Source organism: Nycticebus coucang, chromosome 18 (genome assembly GCF_027406575.1).
Source record: "Nycticebus coucang isolate mNycCou1 chromosome 18, mNycCou1.pri, whole genome shotgun sequence".
Taxonomy (NCBI): domain Eukaryota; kingdom Metazoa; phylum Chordata; class Mammalia; order Primates; family Lorisidae; genus Nycticebus; species Nycticebus coucang.
In genome coordinates this window covers 32,280,997-32,299,351 of record NC_069797.1, presented here as the reverse complement: position 1 = coordinate 32,299,351, position 18,355 = coordinate 32,280,997, and positions in this window count along the sequence as shown.

Genomic DNA, 18,355 nt, shown 5'->3' with positions numbered 1-18,355 from the left:
CACAGGACCCTTCAGCCTAAATATCCTGTCCCAGGCCCTGCTTATGTTTTGTTTTGTTTTGTTTTTTGTAGAGACAGAGTCTCACTTTATGGCCCTCGGTAGAGTGCTGTGGCCTCACACAGCTCACAGCAACCTCCAACTCCTGGGCTTAAGCGATTCTCTTGCCTCAGCCCTCTGCTTATGTTAATTGTGAGCCCAAGGAAGCCAGACCTAGGCAGGCAGAAAGTCCTTGCTTATTGCTGCCTTGACAAGGTCCCCTGGGTGAGGGGTGCTCTGCTGGAGATTTGAGGCCAGCATAAGAGTGAATAGGGGCCTATTCCTCAGAGTTCAGGGCACTTACAATGGGCCTGGCACTGTTCAGTTCTTTGCTTCTAGGAAAAGGGAGACTCTTAGGGTAGAGGCTGTTTAGACCCCCATTCTGGGAGATGCTCCCTCTCCTTTCCTCTGTCCCATACAATCTTTTTTTTTTCTTGGCCAGGGCTGGGTTTGAACCCACCACCTCTGGCATATGGGACCAGCGCCCTACTCCTTTGAGCCACAGACGCCACCCAATTTTTTTTGTGTTTGTTTTTGTCCCATACAATCTTGTCTGCTGGAAGGCAGCTATACTCTCTTGTGCAGGGGCATCCTAAAACAGGATGAGGAGTGGGAGGACTCACACTTCTTTTGGTTCTTTGGAGGTGTTCTGTTTCCTTCTACCACAGAACTTCGGCACATGTTCTGTGCTCTGCTTAGCATGATCTTCCCTCCTTTCTTGTCTAGTTAATGCCTATTCCTTCTTCAGATCTCTAAATGTTATTCAATATTTCCATAGAGAAATATTCTGAGGCTATTTAAATTCCCTTGATATGGGCTTATTTACTGTGGGATTATTTAGATGAAGTAAATAATCATGAGGCCTTGTGTATTCATTGTATTCACCAATGTATCTCTCCCAAATGATAGTGACTGAATGTTGATGTGCAATGACTGACATCAAGCTGAGCCTCAGGTAATGTGGGAGAGGAGAGAGACCTTGAAGAGGTCTCTCTGTGAGGAGGCAGATGAGACTATGGCTATCTCAAGCAAGCTGTTTTCTCTGCTGGACCCTCCCTGTTCTCATTTGTAAATAGGAATAATAATAGCCTCCAGTTCACAGAGTTGTGAGAGCAAGCTGATTAGCTGCCGGTAAAGCACTCAGCACACATGGTGCTGGTGCACAGAAGTTCAAACAAGTTCATTCCTACTACACCCTCTTCCCACAGGGACCCAATGAAACCCACAGGCCAGGCCTGTTGAACATATCAAAGCTCATGGAGTATTCTTTTTTTACCTTTTTTTTCTTGAGACAGAGTCTCGCTCTGTCACCCTGGTTAGAGTCCTGTGGCATCATAGCTCACTGCAACCTCAAAATCTTGGGCTTAAGAGTTCTTGCCTCGGGTGGCACCTGTGGCTCAAGGAGTAGGGCCCTGGCCCCATATACCAGAGGTGGCAGGTTCAAACCCAGCCCCAATCAAAGACTGCAAAAAAAAAAAAAAAAAAAGAGTTCTTGCCTCAGCCTCCCTAGTAGCTGGGTCTACAGGTGCTCGACCCAACATCTGGCTGGTTTTTCTTTTTTTTTTTTTTTTGTAGAGACAGAGTCTCACTTTATGGCCCTCAGTAGAGTGCCATGGCCTCACACAGCTCACAGCAACCTCCAACTCCTGGGCTTAAGCGATTCTCTTGCCTCAGCCTCCCAAGTAGCTGGGACTACAGGTGCCCGCCACAACGCCCGGCTATGGTTTTTCTATTTTTATTAGAGATGGGATCTCACTTTTGTCTTGAACTTCTGAGCTCAAATTATCTACCCACTTTGCCCTCCCAGAATGCTAGGATCACAGGTATGAGCCACTGGGCCAGGCCTCATGAAATATTCTTGAAAGCAGCTTGGGACCATTGAAAAAGACCAGATTAGAGGTGTCAGGCCAATGAGTGACAGTCTCATCTCCACTACATCTAGCTCTCTGACCAAGTGCTCTCAGCTTCAACTTCCTCAAATGTAAAATGGGAGCTGTCAGTGCTTACTTCATGTGATGATTGTAAGAATTCATCTCAAGCTCCCAGAGCAGAACCTAACACATATGGAATAAATGTTAAATTCCTTCCTTCCGGGCGGCACCTGTGGCTCAGTCGGTAGGGCGCCGGCCCCATATGCCCAGGGTGGCGGGTTCAAACCCGGCCCCAGGCGAACTGCAACAACAACAAAAAAAATAGCCGGGTGTTGTGGCGGGCCCCTGTAGTCCCAGCTACTCGGGAGGCTGAGGCAAGAGAATCGCTTAAGCCCAGGACTGTGATGCCACAGCACTCTACTGAGGGCCATAAAGTGAGACGCTGTCTCTACAAAAAAAAAAAAAAATTCCTTCCTTCCTCTTTTTCTTTCCTTTTTTTTTTTTTGAGACAGAGCTTCAAAAAAGAGCTTGTTGCCCTGGGTAGAGTGCTGTAGCATCATAGCTCACAGCATTCTCAAACTCTTAGGCTTAAGCAATTCACTTGCCTCAGCCTCCCAAGTAGCTGGGACTACAGGTGCCCACCACAATACCTGACTTTTTTTTTTTTTTTTTTGCAGTTTTTGGCTGGGGCTGGGCTTGAACCCACCTCCTCTGGCATATGGGGCCAGCACCCTACCCTTTTCAGCCACAGGCACCACCCGATCCTAGCCATTTTTAGAGGTGAGGTCTTGCTCTTCCTCGGGCTGATCTTGAACTCCTGAGCTCAAGCAATCCACCCGCCTTGGCCTTCCAGAGTGCTAGGATTAGAGGCATGAGAGACCACACCTGGCCTTCCTTCCCTCCTTCTTTCCTGTTTTATTCACTTGGTTTTTGGACAAACTGCATACCTCCAAACTTTGAGGGTTACACATAACTCACCAAATTATAAGAATGAAATGAGAAATATGGGTGAGAAATCTTCATAAACCAGGTACCCTAACCAGATGAGGAATTGCCATTATGTCTGCTCCTGCTTCCCTGTAACCCCCTTCCTAATACTGTTACCCTCCCGCCAGGCAACCATAGATAGCTCAGGTTCTTATCAGACTGATAGCTTTGTGCACTGGGATCAACCTTCCTAGCTTTTGCCATCCTTGGGCCCAACTTCAAAGGTGAGTATGGGCAGAAACCAGGGGTCCTGGATGTAGAAGAGAGAGCCATCCAGAGTTTCTGTGCCCCTGGCCCCTTGGCTGGAGGTGGAGGATGCTGTGATCAGGGTGTGGGCCGGAGGTGAGTCTGGGCCTGGGTGGAGTAGTCTAGGGGCCTTGATAAGCAGACCTTGAGCTATCTGGGTGGGGGCCCAGCACCTTCTGCTTATCAAGAGACTGCAGGGGCCAGAGCAAGACTTAAGGACACTTCCCACCCAGGGCTGTCTTCCTTGATGGCTGTTATTCCATTCCTCTGCCTCCCTTGCACTTCACAGGGAGTTGCAATGGGAGTCCCTCTCTGTCTTTGTAAGTCTCAGGGAGACTCTAGCATAGAAGATGGGAGGGACACCATTTGGGGCCTTGGGTGTCAGCTCAAATTCTAATACCCTTTGCTTCAAATCAGGAAACTCCAAGGCTCTCCTGAGTCCAGTGTAGGCCAGTCTGGGGCTTTTGTATTTCGAGTGATGAAGTTATGGATGGTGAGATCTGCAAGGGTCTTTCAAAATCATAGAATTCAAGTTCTTCATACATATAGGAAAGGAAATTGAGGCCCAGAGAAGGGGAGAGAATCTTCCAAAGCTTCAAAATTCCCTGCACATCTCAGCATCGAAAAACAACACATGACCCTAGGAGGAATAGGAAGACATCAGTAGACACCCACAGATACACAGACACACATAATATGTAAAATGCACACATATGCACATATCTATAATGCCCACAAATATACACATAACCAACACATAGAGATACACTGTATATGCGTTTAAGAAATAGGTTTAGGGGCGGCGCCTGTGGCTCAGTGGGTAGGGCACCAGCCCCATATACCGAGGGTAGCGGGTTCAAACCTGGCCCCGGCCAAACTGCAACAACAACAAAAAAATAGCCAGGCATTGTGGCAGGCACCTGTAGTCCCAGCTACTCGGGAGGCTGAGGCAAGAGAATCTCCTTAGCCCAGGAGTTGGAGGTTGCTGTGAGCTGTGTGACGCCATGGCACTCTACCATGGGTGATAAAGTGAGACTGTCTGTACAAAAAAAAAAAAAGAAATAAGAAAAAGGTTTAGGGCTCAGCATCTGTAGCTCAGTGGCTAGGGCACCAGCCACATACACAAGAGCTGGCGGGTTCAAACCCAGCCAGGCCTGCCAAACAACAATGACAACTGCAACCACAAAATAGCCAGGCATGGTGGCGGGTGCCTAATAGTGCCAGCTACTTGGAAGGCTGAGGCAAGAGAATCACTGAAACCCAAAAGTTTGAAATTGCTGTGACGCCCTGTCACTCTACCGAGGGCGACATAATAAGACTCTGTCTCAAAAGAGATGGAGTCACACGGCTCACTTTTTTTTTTTTTTTTTTTTACAGTTTTTGCCCAGGTCTGGGTTTGAACCCGCCACCTCTAGGTATATGGGGCCGGTGCCCTACTCCTTGAACCACAGGCACCACCCGAGCAGTACACATATTAAGGAATGTACCCATATGCTCCTAGACCCTTCCAGGTAGTGGGGTCCTAGGAACGGGTTCCCTTGGGACTTTCCCAATGTCCCTCAGCCTCCAAACGATGCCTGCATGCCAATTTTACAATAGAGAAACTAGGGTTAGAGAGGAAGTGCTTGGCTCTGAGTAACACAGTAAATCAGAAAAAGAGGCAGGAGCCAGGGGTGGTGGCTCATGCCTGTAATCCTAACATTCTGGGAGTCCAAGGCAGGAGGATCCTTTGAGCTTAGGAGTTTGAGATCAGCCTGAGCAAAAGTGAGACCCTATCTCTACTAAAAATAGAAAAATTAGCTGGTCCTTGTCGCAGGTATCTATAGTCTCAGCTACTTGGAACCCTGAGGCAGGAGGATCACTTGAACCCAGGAGTTTGTGGTTGCTGTGAGCTGGGCTAACTCCATGGCACACAAGCCTAGGCAATGGAGTGACTCTGTCTCAAAATAAAATAAGAAAATATTGGCTCGGTGCCTGTGGCTCAAGCGGCTAAGGTGCCAGCCACATACACCTGAGCTGGCAGGTTCAAATCCAGCCCGGGCCCGCCAAACAACAATGATGGCTGCAACCAAAAAATAGCCGGGCGTTGTGGCTGATGCCTGTAATCCCAGCTACTTGGGAAGCAGAGGCAGGAGAATGACTTAAGCCTAGGAGTTTGAGGTTGCTGTGAGCTGTAATGCCGTGGCACTCTACCCAGGGTGACAGCTTGAGGCTCTGTCTCAAATAAATAAATAAATAAAATAAAATAAAATAAGGGACGGCACCTGTGGCTCAGTGAGTAGGGCGCCAGCCCCATATACTGAGGGCAGCAGGTTCAAACTAGGCCCCAGCCAAACTGCAGCAAAAAATGCCGGATGTTGTGGCAGACGCCCGTAGTCCCAGCTACTCAGGAAGCTGAGGCAAGAGAATCACCTAAACCCAAAAGCTGAAGGTTGCTGTGAGCTATGATGCTACAGCACTCTACCGAGGGTGATAAAATGAGACTCTGTCTCTAAATAAAAAAGAAAAGAAAAGAAAATATGGCTGGCCAGGCATGGTGGCTCATGCCTGTAATCCTAGCATGTTGGAAGGCAGAGGTGGGTGGATTGCTTGAGCTCAGGAGTTTAAGAGCAGCCCCAGCAAGAGTGAGACCCCATAACCCCATCACTACTAAAAATAGAAAAAAAAAAAAAAACCTAGGCATTGTGATGGGAACCTGTAGTCCAAGTTACTTGGGAGACTGAGCCAGGAGTAACTCTTGAGCCAGAGAGTTCAAGAGTTACTCTCACAGAGAGGTGGCTGTGAGTTATGACACCATGGCACTCTACCCAGGGCGACAGAGTTAGACTCCATCTCAAAAAAAAAAAAAGGAAAGGAAAAAAAAAGAGGCAAATGGACAGCCCTGTGCTCCAGACTCCAGACCTGAGATTTGTGTTTCTACCAGGCCTTCCCAAGGCAATGGAATCCCATGGGAATTCTGCCAATTACCAGTGATGTGAACATATTGCTTACATTGTTTCTTCGCATCTCAGATCTACATCACAAGGTCCTTGGGAGGACCAAGTGAAAGCAGGTGAGATAAAGACCCTGGCTGATATAGGGATTTGCTCTTCATTTCTGCTTACTCCGATGGGTTCTACTTACACATCTAACTGCCTTTTTTTTTTTTTTTTTTTTTGAGACAGTGTATTACTCTGTCACCCAAGTTAGAGTGAAGTGCCATCAGCTCAGTTCACTGCAACCTCCAACTCCTGGTCTCAAGTGATCCTTCTGCTTCAGCCTCCCAAATAGCTGGAACTACAGGTGCCTGCCATCATGTCCGGCTAATTTCTCTATTTATTTATTTATTTTAGAGACAGAGTCTTACTTTGTTGCCCTTGGTAGAGTGCTATGGCATCACAGCTCAGAGCAACCTCCAGCGTTTGGCCTTAGGCGATTGATTCTCTTGCCTCAGCCTCCTCCTGAGTAGCTGGGACCACAGGCACCCGCCACAATGCCTGGCTATTTTTTTTTGTTGTTGCAGTTTGGCCATGGCTGAGTTTGAACCCACCACCCTCGGTGTATGGGGCTGGTGCCCTACTCACTGAGCTACAGGTGATACCATTTTTCTATTTATTTATTTATTTATTTTTTGAGACAAAGTCTCACTATGTCACCCTTGGTATCACAGCTCACAGCAACCTCAAACTCTTGGGCTTAAGCAATTCTCTTGCCTCAGCCTCCCAAGTAGCTGGGACTACAGGCACCAGCCACAACCTGGCTTTTTTTGGTTGTAGTTGTCATTGTTGTTTGGAAGGCCCGGGCTGGATTCAAATCGGCCAGCTCCAGTGTATGTGGCTGGCGCCCTAGCTGCTGAGCGACAGGCACTGAGCCATCATTTTTCTATTTTTCTATTTTTGATAGAGATGGGGGTCTTGATTTTGCTCAAGCTGGTCAAGAATTCCTGAGTTCAAGCAATCCTCTCACCTTGGCCTCCCAGAGTGCTAGGATTACAGGTATGATCCACCAGGCTGGCCAAACACTTTTTTTTTGAGACAGAGTCTCATTATGTCACCCTCGGTAGAGTGCCATGGTGTCACAGCTCACAGCAATCTCAAACTCTTGGGCTTAAGCTATTCTCTTGCCTCAGCCTCCCAAGTAACTGGGACTACAGGTGCCCACCATAACGCCCGGCTATTTTTTTGTTGCAGCTGTCGTTGTTTAGCTGGCCTGGGCCGGGTTTGAACCCAAAAGCCTTGGTGCTTGCTGCCAGTGCCACAACCACTGTGCTATGGGCGCTGAGCCTCCTCTTTTTTTTTTTTTTTGTAGAGACAGAGTCTCACTTTATGGCCCTCGGTAGAGTGCAGTGGCCTCACACAGCTCACAGCAACCTCCAACTCCTGGGCTTAAGCGATTCTCTTGCCTCAGCCTCCGAGTAGCTGGGACTACAGGCACCCACCACAACGCCCGGCTATTTTTTGGTTGCAGTTTGGCTGGGGCCAGGTTTAAACCCGTCACCCTCGGTATATGGGGCCGGCGCCCTACTGACTGAGCCACAGGCGCTGCCCTCTCCTCTTTTGTTTTTTTCCTCTTTTTTTTTTTTAGGGACAGAGTCTCACTCTGTTGCCAGGGTGTCACCTGGCTCATAGCTCCCTCCGACTTCTTGGCTCAAAGAATCCTGCCTCAGCCTCCCAGGTATCCAGGACTACAGGCACCTGCCATGATGCCCCATTATTTTTCCTACTTTTAGTAGAGATAGGGGTCTTGATTTTGCTCAGGCTGGTCCTGAGCTCACACAATCCTCCTGCCTTGGGTTCCCCAGGTGCTAGATTTACAGGACTGAGCCATTGCATCTGGCCTCCAACCACTTTATTTATTTATTTATTTTGAGACAGAGTCTCATTTTGTCATGCTCAGTAGAGTACCCTGGCATCATAGCTCACAGCAGTCTCCAACTCTTGGACTCAAGCCATTTTCTTGCCTCAGCCTCCCAAGTAGCTGGGACTATAGGCACCTGCCATAACGCTTGGCTGTTTTTAGAAAAGTGGTCTCTGGCAGTGGATGTAGCTCAGTGGATAGGGCACCGGTCACATACACTGAGGCTGGAGGGTTAGAACCCGGCCTGGGCCAGATAAAACAACAATGACAACTGCAACAAGAAAAAGCCAGGCCTGGGAGGCGCCTGTGGCTCAGTGGGTAGGGTGCCGGCCCCATATACCGAGGGTGGTGGGTTCAAGCCCAGCCTCGGCCAAACTGCAACAAAAAAATAGCCGGGTATTGTGGCGGATGCATGTAGTCCCAGCTACTTGGGAGGCTAAGGCAAGAGAATCGCCTGAGCCCAGGAGTTGGAGGTTGCTGTGAGCTGTGTGACGCCACAGCACTACCGAGGGCGATAAAGTGAGACTCTGCCTCTACAAAAAAAAAAAAAAAGAAAGAAAAAGCCAGGCCTTGTGGCAGGTGCCTGTAGTCTCAGCTACTTGGGAGGCTGAGGCAAGCACTCTACCTAGGATGACAAAGTGAAATTCTGCTTCAGAAAAAAAAAAGAGGCTCGGTGCCTGTGGCTCAAGTGGCTTAGGTGCCAGCCACATACACCTGAGCTGGTGGGTTCGAATCCAGCCTGGGCCTGCCAAACAGCAATGACGGCTGAAACAAAAAAAATAGCCGGGTGTTGTGGTGGGCATCTATAGTCCCAGCTACTTAGGAGACAGAGGCAGGAGAATCGCTTGAGCTCAGGAATTGGAGGTTGTTGTGAGCTGTGATGCCACAGCACTGTAACCAGGGCCTCAGCTTGAGGCTCTGTCTCAAAAAAAAGAAAGAAAGAAAGGAGAGAGAGAGAGAGAGAGAGAGAGAGAGAAAGAGAAAAAGAAGGGCGGCGCCTGTGGCTCAGTCGGTAAGGCGCCGGCCCCATATACCGAGGGTGGCGGGTTCAAACCCGGCCCCGGCCAAACTGCAACCAAAAATAGCCGGGCGTTGTGGCGGGCGCCTGTAGTCCCAGCTACTCGGGAGGCTGAGGCAAGAGAATCGCTTAAGCCCAGGAGTTGGAGGTTGCTGTGAGCTGTGTGAGGCCACGGCACTCTACCGAGGGCCATAAAGTGAGACTCTGTCTCTACAAAAAAAAAAAGAAAGAAAGAAAAAAAAAAGTGGTTTCTTTCTGGCTCAGGCTAGTGTCAAACCTGTGAGCTCAAGCAATCCACTCACCTTGGCCTTCCAGAATGCTAGGATTACATGTGTCAGCCGCTGCACCCACTCCTCCAACCACTTTTTTTTCTTTTGGAGATGAGTCTTTTTAAGCCACTTCTACACTGCTCAGGGCCAGATCCAACCCTGTAACAATCATCTGTTCTTTCTCTGACCTCCCTGCTTATGAGCCAGACCCTCTCATGAAGCTTAATGTCTTGAAATCACAGGCTTGGACCAGAGCTTCAGCCTTCATAGTTCAGGGGTTATGGCATAGAGTTCTGGTTTCCTGCTGAGGAAAACTAAGAGCCAGAAGGGAAACCAGCTTCAAATTTACCAAAGTCTGGGCTCCACCACTGCATGCTGACTGGCCCTGGGCCCTGTCTCTGACCTTAGAGCCTTGCCTTCTTCATTAGCAAAATGGAGTTAAAAATACCTTTTTTTCTGCTGTGGCATCTGTAGCTCAAGCGGCTAGGGAACCAGCCACATACACCCAAGCTGGCGGGTTCGAATCCAGTCTGGGCCTGCCAAACAACAATGACAACTACAACCAAAAAATAGCTGGGCATTGTGGTGTGTGCCTGTAGTCCCAGCTACATGGGAGGCTGAGGCAAGAGAATTGCTTAAGCCCAAGACTTTGGGGTTTTGTTTTTTTTTTTTGTAGAGACAGAGTCTCACCTTATGGCCCTCGGTAGAGTGCCATGGCCTCACACAGCTCACAGCAACCTCCAACTCCTGGGCTTAAGCGATTCTCTTGCCTCAGCCTCCCGAGTAGCTGGGACTACAGGCGCCCGCCACAACGCCTGGCTATTTTTTGGTTGCAGTTTTGGCCGGGGCCGGGTTTGAACCCACCACCCTCAGTATATGGGGCCGGCACCTTACCGACTGAGCCACAGGTGCCGCCCATACTTTTGGGTTTTTTTTTGAGGCAGAGTCTCACTATGTCGCCCTCAGTAGAGTGTTATGGCATCACAGCTCACAGCAACCTCAAACTCTTGGGCTTAAGCGATTCTCTTGCCTCAGCCTCCCAAGTAGCTGGGACTACAGGCACCTGCCACAATGCCCAGATATTTTTTGGTTGTAGTTGTCATTGTTTGGCAGGCCCGGGCAGGATTTGAACCCACCAGCTCTGGTATATGTGGCTGATGCCTTGGCCGCTTGAGCTACAGTGCCACCAGTTGTCATTGTTGTTTAGCAGGCCTGGGCCAGGCTCAAACCCGCCAGCCTTGGTGTATGTGGCTGACACCCTACTCACTGAGCTACGGTGCTGAGCCAAGCCCAAGAGTTTGAGCTTGCTGTGAGCTGTGATGCCATGGCCCTCTACCCAGAGCAACAGTTTGCAACTCTGTCTCAAAAAAAAAAAAAAAAGCCTTATTTTCTGTGATTTTGGGCAAGATAAAACGAGTTAATGAAAGTGGAATTTCTGGGCGGCGCCTGTGGCTCAGTGAGTAGGGCGCCGGCCCCATATGCCGAGGGTGGCGGGTTCAAACCCAGTCCCGGCCAAATTGCAACAAAAAAATAGCCGGGCGTTGTGGCAGGCGCCTGTAGTCCCAGCTGCTCGGGAGGCTGAGGCAAGAGAATCATGTAAGCCCAAGAGTTAGAGGTTGCTGTGAGCTGTGTGATGCCACGGCACTCTACCTGAGGGCGGTATGTGAGACTCTGTCTCTACAAAAAAAAAAAAAAAATAGAAAGTGGAATTTCTTTCTTTCTTTCTTTTTTTTGAGACAGAACCTGAAGCAGTTGCCTTGGGTAGAGTGCTATGGCATCATACCTCACAACCTCCGACTCTTGGGCTCAAGAGATCTTCTTGCCTCAGTTTTTCTATTTTTAGTAGAGACAGAGGTCTTGCTTTTCTCAGGCTGGTCTCGAACTCCTGAGCTCAAGCAATCCACTTGCCTCGGCCTCCCAGAGTGTTAGGCATACAGGTGTGAGCCACTGCGCCGGCCTCTTTTTTTTTTTTTTTGAGACAGAGTCTCAAAGCAACTTCAAAATCCTGGTCTGGGCTCAAGCAATTCTCCTGCCTCAGCCTCCTGAGTAGCTGGGACTATAGGTGCCAACCACAATGTCCAGCTAATTTTTCTATTTGTAGTAGAGATGGGGTCTCACTCTTGCATTGGCTGCTCTTAAACTCCTAAGCTCAAGGGATCTTCCTTCCTCAGCCTCCCAGAGTGCTACGATTCCTGGCATGAGCTGCTGCTGTGTCTGACCAATGTGGAAACCTCTAACCTGCAGCCTGCCTCATATGTAGCAGGAGCTCCACAAGTGCCAGACTCCTCCCCTTCTGGCATTGCAGTGGGCTTTCCCTACTTATCCCTTCTGAGGGGGGACATACTCATGGCTGTGTGCTCAGGTACCTGTGGAGATGCATGTGATAGTGTGCCCTTGCACATCTGCTGAGATTCATATTGAGTCAGAAATGGAACTTTCCTATCAACACCTGCCTAAGCCTGCCTGTTTTTTTTTGTTTGTTTGTTTTTGGCTGAGGCTGGGTTTGAACCCACTACCTCTGGCATATGGGGTTGGCACCCTACTCCTTTGAGCCACAGGCGCCGCCCCTAAGCCTGTTTTTTAGCTTCCAGTTTCTGTTTTCTGAATTTGTGGACACTCTCCTGTCTCGACATGGGCCATGAGCTCTCCAGTCTCTAGGCACAGCCCTGAAGGTAGCAGTTAGGTGGGAAGGGATCCCTAGACAGTCTGGGCGTCTCTATTACCTCCAATCCTTCCCGCCATCAGCCAGGCCCTTACCTCCCTCCCTTTCTGCCAGGACAACCTGTCTGCTCCACAGCTGCTGTGGAAGAGATAGGCCGCTTGGATTATCAAGCCAGACAAGACTCCTCATAACAGTTTCCACCCACCCCAGAGGCAAATGTTCTGAAGACCTTAACCCGCTCTGTGCTGGGCCCTCAAGTCTAGGGACTGGGAACAGCAGGAAAGGTGGGTAGGTCCTCTATCCCCTACATCTAGCTGGAAGGCTGTTGTCATGAGCACAGGGAAGTGGGGAAAAGCATAACCTGTGTCTTTCAGGTGCCCAGTCTGCATACTGTTCCCTTTCCTGATCCGTCCTGGGTTCATGGAAGCCTGGCCTAAGAGAGGCAGCCTGGGCAGGCCTCTGAGGGCTTAGGCAGAAGTTCTTTTGACTGATTCCAAATTTTATAGAACAAATCCTTGTTTTTTTCTTTTCTGAGACAGAATCTTACTTTGTCACACTTGGTAGAGTGCCATGGTGTCATAGCTCACAGCAACCTCCAACTCTTGGGCTTAAGCAATTCTCTTGCCTTAGCCTCCCAAGTAGCTGGAACTATAAGAGCCCATAACAACTCCTGGCTATTTTTATTTTTATTTATTTTATTTTATTTATTTTTTTATCTTTCTTTCTTTTTTTAAACTTTCTCTATACATATATGTGTTTATTTGGTTTCCACTTTTTGCCTTCACAACCTGGCTATTTTATTTTTTTGTAGAGACAGAGTCTCACTTTACTGCCTTCGGTAGAGTGCCATGATGTCACAGGACTCACAGCAACCTCCAGCTCTTGGGCTTCCGCGATTCAGCCTCCGAGCAGCTGGGACTACAGGTGCCCGCCACAACACCCAACTATTTTTTGGTTGCAGTTCAGCCGGGGCTGGGTTTGAACCTGACACCCTCGGTATATGGGGCCGGCTCCCTACTCACTGAGCCACAGGTGCCACCCACAACCCGGCTATTTTTATTTTTTATTTATTTATTTTTTTTCTTTTGGCCGGGGCTGGGTTTGAACCCGCCACCTCCGGCATATGGGACTGGCGCCCTACTCCTTGAGCCACAGGCACCGCCCAACCCGGCTATTTTTAAAGATGAGGTCTTACTCTGGCTCAGGCTGGTCTTGAACTCGTGAGCTCAAGCAATCCACCCGCCTAGACCTCCCAGACTGCTAGGATTATAGGCGTGAGCCACTGCGCTTGGCCCACTTGTTTCAACTTTTTTCTTCAAAGAGAAAGTTTAGAGCACTTTTCAAGAGAGTTGGAAGTGAGTCCCTCTCATGAAGGAGAGAAGGTGGGAGAGACAGAATTAGTTTGTTTTTTTTTTTTTTTTGGCCGGGGCTGGGTTTGAACCCGCCACCTCTGGCATATGGGACCGGCGCCCTACTCCTTGAGCCACAGGCGCCGCCCAGAATTAGTTTTTCATTTATTTATCTGTTTGTTTTGAGACAGAGTCTCACTTTGTCACTCCCGGTAGAGTGCTGTGTCATCATAGCTCACAGCAAACTCAAACTCTCCAGTTCAAGTGATTCTCTTGTCTCAGCCTCAGAATTCGTTTTTTTTTTTTTTTTTTTTGTAGAGACAGAGTCTCACTTTATGGCCCTCGGTAGAGTGCCGTGGCCTCACACAGCTCACAGCAACCTCCAACTCCTGGGCTTAAGCAATTCTCTTGCCTCAGCCTCCCGAGCAGCTGGGACTACAGGCGCCCGCCACAACGCCCGGCTATTTTTTGGTTGCAGTTCGGCTGGGGCCGGGCTTGAACCCGCCACCCTCGGTATATGGGGCCAGCGCCTCACTGACTGAGCCACAGGCGCTGCCCCAGAATTTGTTTTTTAAAAATCTCTTGGGGCCAGGCAACTGTTCTCCCTGCTCCTCTACCTACCCCTCTTCACTCTGTCCTCAGCAGCACATTCAGAGTGATGTTACAGTAGCGTGTCTATTACTGATTTGTGGGAACTATTTTTTTTTTTTTTGAGACAGAGTCTCATTATATTGCCCTCAGTAGAGTGCTGTGGAGTCACAGCTCACAGCAACCTCCAACTCTTGGGTTTAAGTAATTCTCTTGCCTCAGCCTCCCTAGTAGCTGGGACTACAGGCGCCTGAGGCAACACCTGGCTATTTTTTGTTGCAGTTGTCATTGTTGGTTAGCTGACCTGGGCTGGGTTCGAACCCACCAACTTTGATGTATGTGGCTGGCGCCGTAACTGCTGTGCAATGGGAGTGAGCTTGGCTATTTTTTTGTTTTTTTGAGACATAGTTTCTAGCTGTTGCTCTGGGTAAAGTGCTGTGGGGCATCACAGCTCACAGCAACCTCCAACTCCTGGGCTCAAGCAATTCTCCTGCCTCCGCCTCCCAAGTAGCTGGGACCATAGGCACCTGCCACAACACCCGGCTATTTTTTTTTGTTGTTGTTGCAGTTCAGCAGGGGCCAGGTTTGAACCCGCCACCCTCAGTACATGGGGTTGGCGCCTTACCGACTGAGCCACAGGCGCTGCCCTGTGAGTCTTTTTTTTTTTTTTTTTTTTAAATGACAGAGTAAGACTCTATCTTTTTTTTTTTTGTAGAGACAGAGTCTCACTTTATGGCCCTCGGTAGAGTGCCGTGGCCTCACACAGCTCACAGCAACCTCCAGCTCCTGGGCTTAAGCGATTCTCTTGCCTCAGCCTCCCGAGTAGCTGGGACTACAGGCGCCCGCCACAACGCCCGGCTATTTTTTGGTTGCAGTTTGGCCGGGGCCGGGTTTGAACCCACCACCCTCGGTATATGGGGCCGGCGCCTTACCGACTGAGCCACAGGCGCTGCCCGCCCTGTAGTCTTTTTTTCTTTTAAGAAATCTTGCCAATAGCCGGGTGCTGTGGCAGGCGCCCCCCCCCCCCGTAGTCCCAGCTACTCGGGAGGTTGAGGCAAGAGAATCGCTTAAGCCCAGGAGCTGGAGGTTGCTGTGAGCTGTGTGATGCCACGGCACTCTACCAAGGGCCATAAAGTGAGACTCTGTCTCTATAAAAAAAAAAAAAAATCTTGCCTATACTAAGGTCATGAAAATATTCCCTAATTGTATATAAAAATCCCCTAATTGGGGATTTTTGTCTGTTGTTTTTGTTTTTAGGTGTTTCTTTTTCTCCTAGAAAGACTGTCTGAACTGAGTTGGCTTTGGCAGGTGCCCGAAATGTGGTTAGGAGGTGCCCTGGTCCAACTTTCAGGATTCAAGAGCAGCAGCACTGTGGCGACATTGTAGCAATGTGTAGCAAGTACTCCCAGGGGGATTGAATGGGAACTGTGGAGACTACAGGCTTGGGTGGGGTGGGGTGGGATGGGAGTGCGTTTAAGTAGCTCAGAACCTGGAGCTCAATTCCTGGTGTTGCCCATTTGGTAGGCTGCGAGATCTTGGCGCCAGCGCCTCCTGCTGCCCGGTGTCAGTCTTTACTGCTGCTTCCCGCCTCCGGGCACTTCTGGGACAAGAGACAGACGCAGAGGGCGTGCTCCCCTGTCCACGAGGCTCCAGAGGGCCACCTCTCCTAGAGTGCTGGAGTCTTCCCTGGAGTCCCTGGTACTTGGAGGGTAGGCAGAAGGTACATACGGGTTTGGTACCCCTACAGGCTACTAGGGTTGGTGGAGAAGGCTTGGTCATATCCTGTCATTCCCAACCTTTTGGCACAGTTGGTCAGGTAGCAGAGCTGCTTGGGCTGTTTGTTCAAGGTCCTGGAGGTGGGAGAGAGAGGATCAGAGGCACTAGAGGGGGTCGCAAGTGGGCTGGAAGTGGGGGGTCATGTCTATCAGGAGGACATGGTACAATGTGTCCTCAAAGAGCTCAGTACTTGTTGAGCTAGGGAAATGAGTGTTTACATTAGGTCTGTGATCCACCTCAAACTAGTGTTGGTATATGGAGTAAGGGAGGGGTTGTGATTCAATTTTTTCTTTTTCCATGAAGACCCAGTTATTTCAACACCCTTTGTTCCCTCCTCTCTTTAATTGTTTTAGTACCTAGAATATTCTGCGATGTGTCAGATTGCATCAATCTTTTTTGTTGTTGTTGCCCTCGGTAGAGTGTGGTGGTGTCACAGCTCACAGGAACCTCAAACTCTTGAGCTTAAGCGATTCTCTTGCCTCAGCTTCCTAAGTAGCTGGGACTACAGGCGCCTGCCATAACACCCAGATATTTTTTGGTTGTAGTGGTTGCTTGGCAGGCCTGGGCTGGGTTCGACCCGCCAGCTCTGGTGTATGTGGCTGGCACCCTAGCCACTGAGCTACAAGCATCAAGCCATGTCATGTCAACCTTCTTTCAAAGTCCTATGGTGGTTTTCCATCTCAAATTAAAGGCCAAAAAACGCCTTAATAAGGTTTTTTTTTTTTTTTTTTTTGAGACAGAGCCTCAAGCTGTCCCCCTGGGTAGAGTGCTGTAGCATCACAGCTCATAGCAACCTCCAACTCCCGGGCTCAAGCAATTCTCTTGCCTCAGCCTCCCAAGTAACTGGGACTACAGGCGCCCGCCACACTGCCTAGCTATTTTTTGGTTGCAGCCGTCATTGTTGTTTGGCAGGCCAGGGCTAGATTTGTGGCTATGTGGCTGGTGTCTTAGCCGCTTGAGCCACAGGTGCCAAGCCGCCTTATTAAGGTTTTACCATGATCTGGAAACAGGTTTCCATCTTGACCTCTTCCACTAATACTGTGACTCTCATTTGCTTCCAAACACACTGACCTTGCTATTCTTTTTTTTTTTTTTTTTTTTTGAGACAGAATCTCATTATGTCACCCTGGGTAGAGTGCCATGGCATCACAGCTCACAGCAACTTCTTGGGCTTAAGCAATTTTCTTGCCTTAACCTCTCAAGTACCTGGGACTACCAGCACCTGCCACAATACCCAGCTACTTTTTGTTATTGTTGTAATTGTCCCTGTTATTTGGCAGGCCCGTGCTGGGTTTGAACCTGCTATCCCTAGAGTATGTGGTTGGCGCTCTAGCCACTGAGCTATAGGCGCCGAGCCTGACCTTGCTATTCTTCGATCATGCCCAACACACTTTCCCTCAAGGCCCTTGGAGGGAAAGCTCTTCCTTAGGATATTTTTTTTTTTTTTTTTTGGTTTTTGGCCAGGGCTGGGTTTGAACTCGTCACCTCCAGCATATGGGACCGGCACCCTACTCCTTGAGCCACAGGCACCGCCCCAGAATATTTGTATGGCTTTTACTTTCTTTTTTTTTTTTTTTTTTGTGGAGACAGAGTCTCACTTTATGGCCCTCGGTAGAGTGCCGTGGTCTCACACAACTCACAGCAATCTCCAACTCCTGGGCTTAAGCGATTCTCTTGCCTCAGCCTCCCGAGTAGCTGGGACTACAGGTGCCCGCCACAACGCCCAGCTATTTTTTTTGTTGTTGCAGTTTGGCCGGGGCTGGGTTTGAACCCGCCACCCTCGGTATATGGGGCCGGCGCCCTACTCACTGAGCCACAGGCGCCGCCTGGTTTTTACTTTCTTTAGTGCTACCTTCTCATTGAGTCCTTCCTTGGACTCCCTAAAATTTCAGCATCCTCTCAAACGTCCTATTCCTTTCCCTAATTTATTTTCCTTCTTACCTATAGTATGTTTAAGTTCCTTAAACACACTATAGTTTTTTTTTTTGTAGAGACAGTCTCACTTACCGCCCTCGGTAGAGTGCCGTGGCGTCACACGGCTCATAGCAACCTCTAACTCTTGGGCTTACGCGATTCTCTTGCCTCAGCCTCCTGAGCAGCTGGGACTACAGGCGCCCGCCACAACGCCCGGCTATTCTTTTGTTGCAGTTTGGCCGGGGCTGGGTTTGAACCCACCACCCTTGGCATATGGGGCCGGCGCCCTACTCACTGAGCCACAGGCGCCACCCAATTTTTTTTTTTCTTTTTTTGAGACAGAGTCTCACTCTGTTGCCCTTGGGTGAAGTGCAGTGGCCTCCACTGTAATCGCAAATTCTTGGGCTCAAGTGATCCTCCTGCCTCTGTCTCCTGTCCCTAGCAGCTGGGATTACAGGAGCTCATCACAGTATCTGTATAATTTCTTTCCATTTTCTGTAGAGACAGGTTCTCACTCTTATTCAGGCTGGTCCAAACTCCTAAGCTCAAGGGATCCTCTCTGCTAGGTCTTTCAGTGTTAAGATTGTAGGCTTAAGCCACAATGCCCAGTCTGTATGTTTATTTTTTATTTTATTTCTATGGTGAATGTAAATTCTTTTTTTTGTTTTTGGCCAGGGCTGGGTTTGAACCCGCCACCTCCGGCATATGGGACCAGCACCCTACTCCGTTGAGCCACAGGCGCTGCCCCTGGTGAATGTAAATTCTAAAAGCTAGGAATTTATTTTTATTTTATTCACTAGTCT